Source organism: Neopsephotus bourkii, unplaced genomic scaffold, assembly GCF_033783945.1.
Source record: "Neopsephotus bourkii isolate Nb327-2 ecotype Australia unplaced genomic scaffold, CSIRO-AGI_Nbou_v1 NB_1825, whole genome shotgun sequence".
NCBI classification, from domain to species: domain Eukaryota; kingdom Metazoa; phylum Chordata; class Aves; order Psittaciformes; family Psittacidae; genus Neopsephotus; species Neopsephotus bourkii.
The window spans coordinates 14,053,120-14,062,641 of record NW_026902298.1 but is presented as its reverse complement, the minus strand read 5'-3'; the positions used below and the strand labels follow the sequence as shown (position 1 = coordinate 14,062,641).

Sequence of the window (9,522 nt, the reverse complement as noted above, 5' to 3'; positions counted from 1 at the left end):
TCCTCCTCACTCAGTAAGATTCAAAGGGAGTCCAGCTTGTTTCATCATGCCAACCTGTCACTTTATTCCACCAAGCCTCCTATGTAAATAAAATCTCCCAGTGGGTTTATAAGGTCTGCTCACAGCAGTGTTATAACTAATTACCCACAAAAGCCATGATGGTGCTCAGCAGAGCATGCTCAGAACTGCATCTCACCTGACATCCAAAAAAATTAACATACATTACAAACAGTGATCCCCAAGGTCAATGCCTCTCACAGCAAGATGGAGTTTACTCTCACTGTTTACTCTTACTGTTAGGAGACATATCAGATGTAGTTCTTACACGGGACGATCTGCACACTCAAGACACTACTAACTTTACGGGCTACAAGGAGTCAGCAATCGTGTCAGTGCTTCTGACATTGCAATGTCCATTAGAAAGGTGTACTAAGCTTTATTATAAACAAATAAGTTTTGGTAGAAGGAGCCGTATTTCAATTACTTAAGCCCTAATGCCAAACTTGGTCTGCTTCAGAAGCAAGATAATACAGCACTCACAGTATATTATCCTTGCTTTTCAGTAGCCATAGATAAGTATCATTATGTCACTGTGAAAAAATGCACTCAATTATCCTACGTTGTTATTACTTAATCTGCGTTTCAAAAAAAGCTTTAGATTGAAAAGATGTTAGATAAAGGCTAAGTATTGTAGATAAAGGCATTGCTTCACTGAATATATGCTGTAAAAGCATGAGCTGTGGTTGCACACATTTAAATGAACAAGGCTCCTCTCAGCACTTTCCCATACTGGCAGAATCACAGCCACAACAGGCTGCTTGCACAAGAAGGTTGTTGGAGCGCTAAAAGCAAAGTGCAGAGGTAGGCTGGGGAAGGAGTCTGCATCATGTAGGAGAGAGGCATCGCGAAGACCTCCATAATGCTTGGTGTGCTCTCCAACACATAACTGTGTCCCTGCTCCCCACTAAGGTCTGTCCAGGCACCACAGATTGGACCAAGTTGTGTATGGCATGACTGAAGGTGATGGTCCAGCCTGCAGCTTTCTCAAATGGTAAAAGGAGCTGCATTCAGAAGACCATGGCAGCCAGATTCTTATTTTCTACACAGTCACCGGCAAGAGGTAGCAGAACTCTTACTTTGGATACCCATGTTTGGATTACAGCTGCAACGCCGTGTCAGTGTTGTGTACCTTAATGGTCCATAAAATGGGTCTGGCACTCTGAATTGACGACAAATCAATTGAAACCAGATGTCATGAAAAATGCCTTTTCCAAGTTCAATGGCACATGAACAGTTTTAGCATGCCCCCAGATAATCTGACTTCTGTGCCCCAGTCTGCTGCAATAAACTAATTGGGAGGATAAATATTTTGTCTCTGCATTGTGAACTCCTTGGGGAAAAGAGCCTTTTAATTGCATACACAGCCCATAACCTGGTAGGCTCTAAATCTCAGTGGATGATGTGCAAAGTTATAGTGGGACCTTGGCAGTGGGACCCTGAGCTCATGTTACTGTCTGGATTAGCAAAACTTCAGACTATTAAATTGTCTGTATTCTTCAGGCATTGCTGGGAGTTTGGTTTCCTCACTGAGCTAAGCTCTTTTTTGGCATAGTCAAAAGAAAACAAACAACACACCATAGGTACAAAAGCACAGAAGCGAAAGCAGCATCAAGCTGTTGTTTAGCCAAGCCAGCAGATGCACTATGGCAATATTGGCTTTGCAGGAGAGCAAAGATGGCCAGAGCCTGCGTGCTCAAGCCTCATCACTTTGCAGATCTCATCATAACAGGTATATTTACACTGGCTTCACCTCATTAACACACCCTGTCAGACCCAACCTTGCACTCTTCATCCTGCACATGCAGAGCAAGACCCCAATTTGGTCAGCTTGCAATCCCCAAGGCAGATAAAAATGACCTCAAAAGCCAAGCCTGATCCGTGGACTGCCATTAGACGGTCCCTGGGAGGACGATTGATTGATCCTGTTTACCTTTGGCACTGCGAGGCATTTAACATCAGGCTGGGAGAAGCACAGCTCTGTAGTTCCTCTAATGGGCTTCAGGACAGAGCTATTTGTTTAGGAGCATGATAAGACTTTTCAGACCACTGGCTCCCAGGGCAAGGGTCTGAAAGCCTATCACAGCACACACAAAGTCATAGCACTAAATATGCTCTGCAGAATATTACCAAGAAAACCTGTCCCTGTTATATTTCCCAGTCAAAATGAGAAAAAGCCCAACAAATCTTACAGTGCTCACCTCAAACCTTTTCCAAAAACTGGCAAAAGAAGCCTGCAGCTCAGGTACGGAAAAGTTGAGAGCAGACTCTTGGTGACTAATGCAGCTGAGATAAACATCTAGATGCTCACTAGAACATACAGTATCACATGCAAATTAAAGGCTCCTTCCGAGATTTTGCAAGCACCCACTAACTCCTACCCAGCCATCTATTCAGAAAGAGCCTCTGACTTGACAACCAATCCGTTTCCCGCCAGTGCCACAGGCTGGGTGATACAGATCTCTGCTGTGTTTTGTTATGAGAGCTTTGATGTATGAGTCTGCCACAGCAGCAGCCCCCTTTAGGGAACAAAGCCACAGTCTAGCCAGGCTCTTTGCCAGTTGTCCAGGTATTAGGTTCTTTTTTCCAGCTCCGGGGCAACCCTATCACTAACCTTTTCCTGTCACCTTTAGCAGGGAACCTTCTGCTCGTGGCCATCTGCTTCTTTCCCCTCTTAGTGCGTTCACCTGAGCATTTGCAGCCATTACACACACACTGGTTTGCATCAGCCACAAAAGCTGTAAGCCTCCAATTAACAACCTCATGCCTTTTAATGATACAACACTAAACTAGGAAGAGAATTAGAGGGAACATCCTCAGAAATGGTTTGCAGCAGGGCAGAGCCGCCTTTATTACTGTTTATATAAGGGTAGCACCTAGGAAACTCAGCTAGAGGCTGTGAAAACAAACAGAGAACGTGGGGAACGAATTTAATATGGAAAACTCATAGTCTCTAGCACAAGACAGAGTAGGTGGATGAGGTGTAGTGTAATGAGGAGAACACAATGATTTTCTAAGGATCAGAATAACCTGCCAGCATCCTTCACTTGTCACTGCCAACTTCCTGTACCCTCCCTCCTCAACACCACTTCAAGAGTGTGAATGCTGGCAGAGGACTCAATAGCAAAGACAAGTGCTGCTTTGACTCTCAGAAGACCCATGTTGCAAAGCACAGAACATGTTGTCTGTCTTCAAAAGATAGCTGAAGATACTGCACCTGCTCAGAAGGTTTCAGGCAAGACAGCATTTCAGAGGAATTCACCAATTCAGCAAAATCTCAACAAGGTGAGTCAATTTTGCCCAGGTTCCCATGAAACTTGTACAGGGATCCAAACATAAGAAACCTGCTGAGTTTCCTGCCTGGTCACCCATCTGGTTCCTCCACCACTCAGGTTTCCAGGGCCCTGGGGCAGCCTGCTGCCAAATAGGCTGCTTCTCAAGAAGGGATTTCACTGCTTACATACTTCTCAGTTTGGAGTGTCCCAGATGCTAGACTGTCTGAGGGGCAAATCACAAGAGCATCCACAGACTGAGAGCCCATGAAACTCAGTGGAGAGGCTCAGTGCTCCCAAGATTGGCTCTTGAGACAATCCACAATGCAAACTGCTGCACTATTCCCTTTTGCAGAATTTCTGCCTGGCTGCGTTTTGCTCCACTTTAGAGGGAATTTAGTCAAATTTCATCAAAATTAAACTTCTTCCCAAACCCGAATCATTCTTCTAAGCCCATTCCTAGCAGACACCATCACAGGATAGCTGTAGCCATTTCCCTCTCAACATCTGTCACTCTGCTCATCAGTCCTGTTTCAGCTCTTCTCAGGTCAGAGGCAGAGAGCTTCATACCCTATACAGCCCACCAGAAACACTGCAGGGATATACAAATCAGTCAAATCTAAATTGCTTGGTCTCTAAGGAAGATGATACAAACTATCTTACAATCCCAAGCTCTCCAAAGGAGGAGCGTGATGTAAAATCTCTGTAATTTATCTATCAGCTCCTAATGGAAATATTTGATCTGCCCGAGGACTACACACCTGACACTGTGAACGCCTACAGCTTCATGGGTGGATCCCAGTGCTCAGACCAGCTCATCACATGCAAAGACAAAGAAAATGGAGAAAAAGGAAGAAATTCACTTGAAAAAAATCAGTGCCTAAATGACTTTTTTTTTTTTTTCTACAGTTTGCTAGAAATTATAGGGGACAGATTTTTCAAAGGCTGAAATGGGATTGAAGGATACTTAGAGTGTACAAGAGGTTTCTTACTCTGCTTCATGTAACGCTGGACATTTCTCACTGCTCATGGACCTAGAGATGGCAGCCAGCAGCTGCTGTGCACAGACATCTTGCTTACCTTATCCAGTCAATGATAGGTGCCACTGGGAGCCTAACTTTGTCTTCATTATGAGAAATATGTTTCCAGAAGATCTGTGTTGTTCCCAGAGACATACCTGCAACATATCAGGCAAGCACCAAGGCTCCTCCTTGGAATGCAGCTGTGTGTTCTGTAAAAGCTGAGAGCTCTGGAGCACACTATGGGGAAGTTCTCCTGGGAATCATATGTGGGAGACACTGACACCACCTGTAAGTTTATGTAGGGCTTGAACAAACCATGTCAAGACCTGCTTATTGGGATGTTTACACACAAAATCGGCCTTTTTATCAGTGCACCATAAGTGGTTTCTGAAAGCAGCCCTGACCACCAAGAAAACAATCTCAGAATCAATCAACAGGAACAAAAGTGGATCCAGCAACCAGAGGAATCAGTTTCCAGCACAAGGACCAGCTACATCTTGCCCAGCATCAAAGCTCCCATTTGTCCATTTTGCTACCCCTCCTAATTGTAGATCAGTAAATTTGGGGGGTTTTAGATTAGTATCAGTGAGGATCCTTTGGCAGGCCTTTTGTTTCCTTCCCCCCACAAAAAAAGCGTTGACTCTGCTATACAGTAGAGATGGGGATTTATTATTTTCACTTCTTTTGCTGTGTTTCCTGTTCATATCATAACACTGGTGTTGAGAAGTTCATAAAGGGGAGAAATATAAGAAAAACCTTTTTTTTTTCAAATGTGAAATTCATTTCGTATGTCCTGTTTTTATAATGGATCCACAAAGTTTACTTAGACCAAAGACATAAGTGCTGTGCTCTGAAGTTATGAGGAACACCCCACACCTGGATGACTTCAGATGAGAGTCAACAGGACAGAGGAATAAAGTTAAAATATCCCACTGTAATGGCAAAGAAGAGAGAAGGGAGGAAGGTTTGGAGTGCCCACATTAGCATATAAGTGATCCCAAACTACCTACCTAGGGGGACGGTGGGCATCTGCAACAGGCCCAGGGGAAGACACATACTCTGAATCAAAATCCTATAGGTCAGCAACAAAAGCCTCTCTTAGGGCTAAGACCATCTTTGAAGTGCAGCAAGTCTTAATGTAGATTAACACAGGAAAAAGAAAGCAGCAGGGACCACAGCAGAGATCACTATCTCCATGGCAGGGGAGGGGAAAAAAAAGGAGTTTAACAATAATAATAAACATTTCTGAGCATGCTTCCTCCTCTCCCTGCAGGAACATCTTCACCCTAAGTAGTGATGGGCTTCAAGGGGGTTGAGTCAGATCCAATCCTCCCAGTCCCAATATCGCTGTCTGAAAAATATCTTGGGGTAGCTGCGGATTGTGCAGATACAGGGTTGCTTCAGTATGTCCTGCACAGTGTTGAAGAGAGGGGTGTGTTGCCCCAGTGTGTTGTTCCACATCACTCAGAAGGCACCTGTGAAAAATTCATATGTTGCAGATGTGAAGGGTATAGTTTCTCTTCCTTCCAGGCGACTGAACATCAAGGAAAGCACTAACATGAGGCGTTTGACAGGAGAAACAAGCCAGAAGTTCAGTTTCATTTGGTGCTTGTGCTTTAATGATAAGCCACTATGTGTTTCATGAAGACTTAAAAAGCAGCAAAGGAAACACCAGGATGAACATGCTGTCTGCTGTGGCCTGGAGGCATGAAGGTGGCTTGAGTGACAGCAGACACTGTGATGATATCAAGGTCAATACCCAACACTACCCTTGACCTCATTGGCCACCAGATGAGATGGCTGCTCACACGTCGCAGTCAGGCACTGCTCCTGTGGTTAGTGCTACAGCCTTTGCAAGCTGCTCCAACAGAATCTACAGACTGCTCTCTTATCAAACCCAATGGATTTCCTGTCCCACTCCTTTCCCAGCCTTTGCCCTGCACTGGGGGATACAGAACATGATGCAGCATTGAGGACTGACCTGATGCCTAGAAAGAAAAGGCCATCAGCATGATTTTGTCTTCCAAGGCTCTGGATTTTTAGCAAACTCCTACTCTTTCCTGAGTTCATCTTCCCAAGAGAAGAGCAACTACAGGAAGAGAGTCAAGAATCAAGGAAAGAAAACTGTAACAAGATACAGGTCTAACCTGTGAAAATGCTGGGCCGTCTCCTTTTACAGTGGGCCCTTCCAAAAGGAAACCAACCCACTGTAAATAATGTGTCTGGGAAGAGAAGACAAACTTTTAACCCTTCCCTTGCCTCTACTTTTTGCTCAGTCAAACTGCAGCTTTCCTTGAAGCCAGGCAAAGTCACCCTCTCTACCTACCCTTACTTTGGTTTCCAGCTCTGGGTAGCCCAGAGATCCCACTGTTTTAGCCAAGCATTTGAATGGTTGGAACTCCAGGCCCTGCAGGTTTGGTGTCTGTGCCTGGCCCTCCCTGCCTGCATCATTCTCCCAGCTCCACCTGGATATCCAAGGGAAGGGAGCAAATATAGAAAGGGTCATTCTGTCTCTCCCTAAGTGCCATTCCCAGGGCTCACACGAAGTCCTGTTATTGGTACAGAGCACAGGCACATTCACACTCATATATCTCCAAGTGTTTTTAGCCCAGTGTCTTCAAATTCTACAAATAGCAAATGCATCTCTTCCTTTAAAAGCATTTCTTTCCATTACTGCTTCAAGCACAGACTAAAGACAGTGCTTTTCCTGAGTTCAGATTAACATCTTGAATCAAGTTTCATCACACAGGGTCTGACTCTTAAGGGAATGCACAGTCCTTACAACATTAGCCAAAAGAAGTCACTGGGATAGCTTATACAGACAGATACAGGACTTTCGCAAAGGCAAGGGAGACCTTGATCCACCAGCATTCCTGAGCACCTGCTTAATTCACCCCAGCCATGAAGTACCTAAAACATGCTCTGAAATGCTTCACTGAGTAAGAATGGGCTTAATCACATGCTTAAACACTTACTGCATGAGTACTTCAGAGATGAAGATTGATTAGATTCTTCTCCTCCCTGGACCTCAGGCTTCCTCTCCTCCTCATGAAAATCTCATTTCTGAAGACACAAGGCTCACAGAATGCAAGGAGACACAGGTAACACATTTTCCAACAGGTTGCAAGTTTTCCAGCTTCCTGACCTTGACCACAAAAGACTTGAACTTTTGGGGGAGAAAACACTTAATTTGCTTACAAAGCCGTTACTCATAAGGTCAGTGTCCAATTCATACAGATTTTCCTTCAGTATTGTCATGAAAATCTTAGTTTCTAGGACTTCCAACTCCTTTTAAAAGAACAAAAGCCAGATTTTCAGAGCTTTTCTCAGTGAAATCAAGTTATTAATATTAATATACTTTATTGATCTTAAAGGAATACAGCATGGAAACAAAGGCCATTAACTGAAAGAGAGGTTCTGTTTATGTCTGTTTACATTAACAAGTCATTTGGCACAAAGGGAGCAGGTCCAAACTGAGGTCCCCACAAGTACAAGATACACAGTTCAAGTGTTTACTTCAGCCTAGATTTAGTCTGGTCCTCAATGTGATTTGGATCAAACTTGTTCACATTTTTTGATAGGAAGCTATTCTAGGGAGTCAGTACTGGTTCAGACCCCCATGTACCTGTCCAGGTAGAAGCACATTTTCTGTGTCTCTGGAGCGGACCATTTGTGTTGGCATCCCAAAGGCATCTAGCTATCATGCACCAAAACTCCTCTGCTGTCCAAATCAGCAGAAGTAGAGAAGACCACAGGACTTGCTTTCAGCCTGCTCTGTTGCTCCAAAAAAAAGAACAAATGTAGACGTAGAGGGAGAGAAAAACTCTCCAGGGACAGCAAAGTCCTAAGGCAATGTGCAGTAGATGCACTCTGTCACTAGGTCAGTTTGTTTGGCATGGAGGTCAACAAGTTTTCCTGCAGTTCAGAAGTAACTGTAGGATGTAAAATTGCTGCCCAACAGTGACTCCAATGGTAGACTAATACATGGATTATATATTAGTAACAGTGTTTGCATTAGAGGGAGACAACACTCACTGCAACAGAGCACTTCATCACAGACTGCCCATGTGAAAAGGCAGATGGAATTATTCTTCCATCAGACAAGAGCGACCAGAAACACATGTCCATAGTTTGAACAAATGCATGCCACCATCAGCCAAATGTGCAAAGTGAACTTCTTTGCAAAGCAATGCAAAACTCTTCTTCAGCAGCAGTTGGGAGAACAAAAGACTAAGAGTGAATTCGATTGCATAGACAACTCCCGTCAGCTACACCAAGATCACAGGAATATAGAAAATGGCCCACTGGGTCCACTTTTCCTCCAGCTACTGGTGCTTCAGCAGTTGCAGGAAAAGACAATCCTTAAGGGGAGCACGCAAGCCTAGCCACTCTTTGCAGTCCATTCACTTCACACTCCTAGCATCCACAGTCACTGCCTGGGAATGGTAGAGCACACATCCTTCCCTACCTACTCTAACCCCTTTGAACTTGCTGATATTATGTCTGCCTCACTATTTCCTGTGGTAGTAAATTCCCTGCTATAAAACACACTTTCTGTATGGATTGATCATTTGTGTCCATGTGTCCTTATTTCAGCATTATGGGATTTCTTAAACCCCAGAGCAATTCTTTCTCACTACAGACCTATACATCTATAATGTTTACAGAAACCTCATGCCATGCAAGGAGCCTCAACACAATTCCTTGGAGGTTCAAAGAAATTCAGAAGAAAAGCAAGTTTGAAAGATGGGCCTGGGGTTTATGAACTGCCTCCATTGGTCAGCAGTACCCTCTCTGTACTGTGGACAGGACACTGCAGACTTAAGACTGGTTTTGGTTTTTGTACTAGCAGCTCAGTTGTATGTGTTACTGTTGGCTACTCCAAATGTACGTTATTAGGTGTTGAAGTTATTAAAAATGTCTTTAGATGTTTGTGCTTCCTCAAAATATTCATGTGCTTGTTCCCCCCTGTCCTGCAAGAAAAGTCACAAGTTGAGGGAGAGCTGTGCCCATGGTGGTGAACCATTTGCTCAGTAGTGATCTCACCTAACAAAAGCCTTCATTGCCCATTGTGGCAGAAAGGGATGCAGGTACCTCGGGGATGGCTTTGCTGGCAGCCCCCTGAGAAGGGCCTGAAGTTTCTCTGGGCCAACAAATAGATTTCATCTTAG

The 9,522-nt window shown here is 44.2% G+C and overlaps 1 long non-coding RNA gene across 1 annotated transcript; it reads right to left on the bottom strand.

The window, feature by feature from the left end:
* Nucleotides 1-4,999: 4,999 nt before the first annotated feature.
* Nucleotides 5,000-8,901, bottom strand: LOC133206981 (uncharacterized). The gene is made up of 2 exons (XR_009723914.1): nt 7,323-8,901; nt 5,000-6,332 (listed from the first exon to the last, which is right to left on the bottom strand). It is a non-coding gene; the product is annotated as an uncharacterized LOC133206981 (long non-coding RNA).
* Between the last annotated feature and the right edge of the window lie 621 nt (nt 8,902-9,522).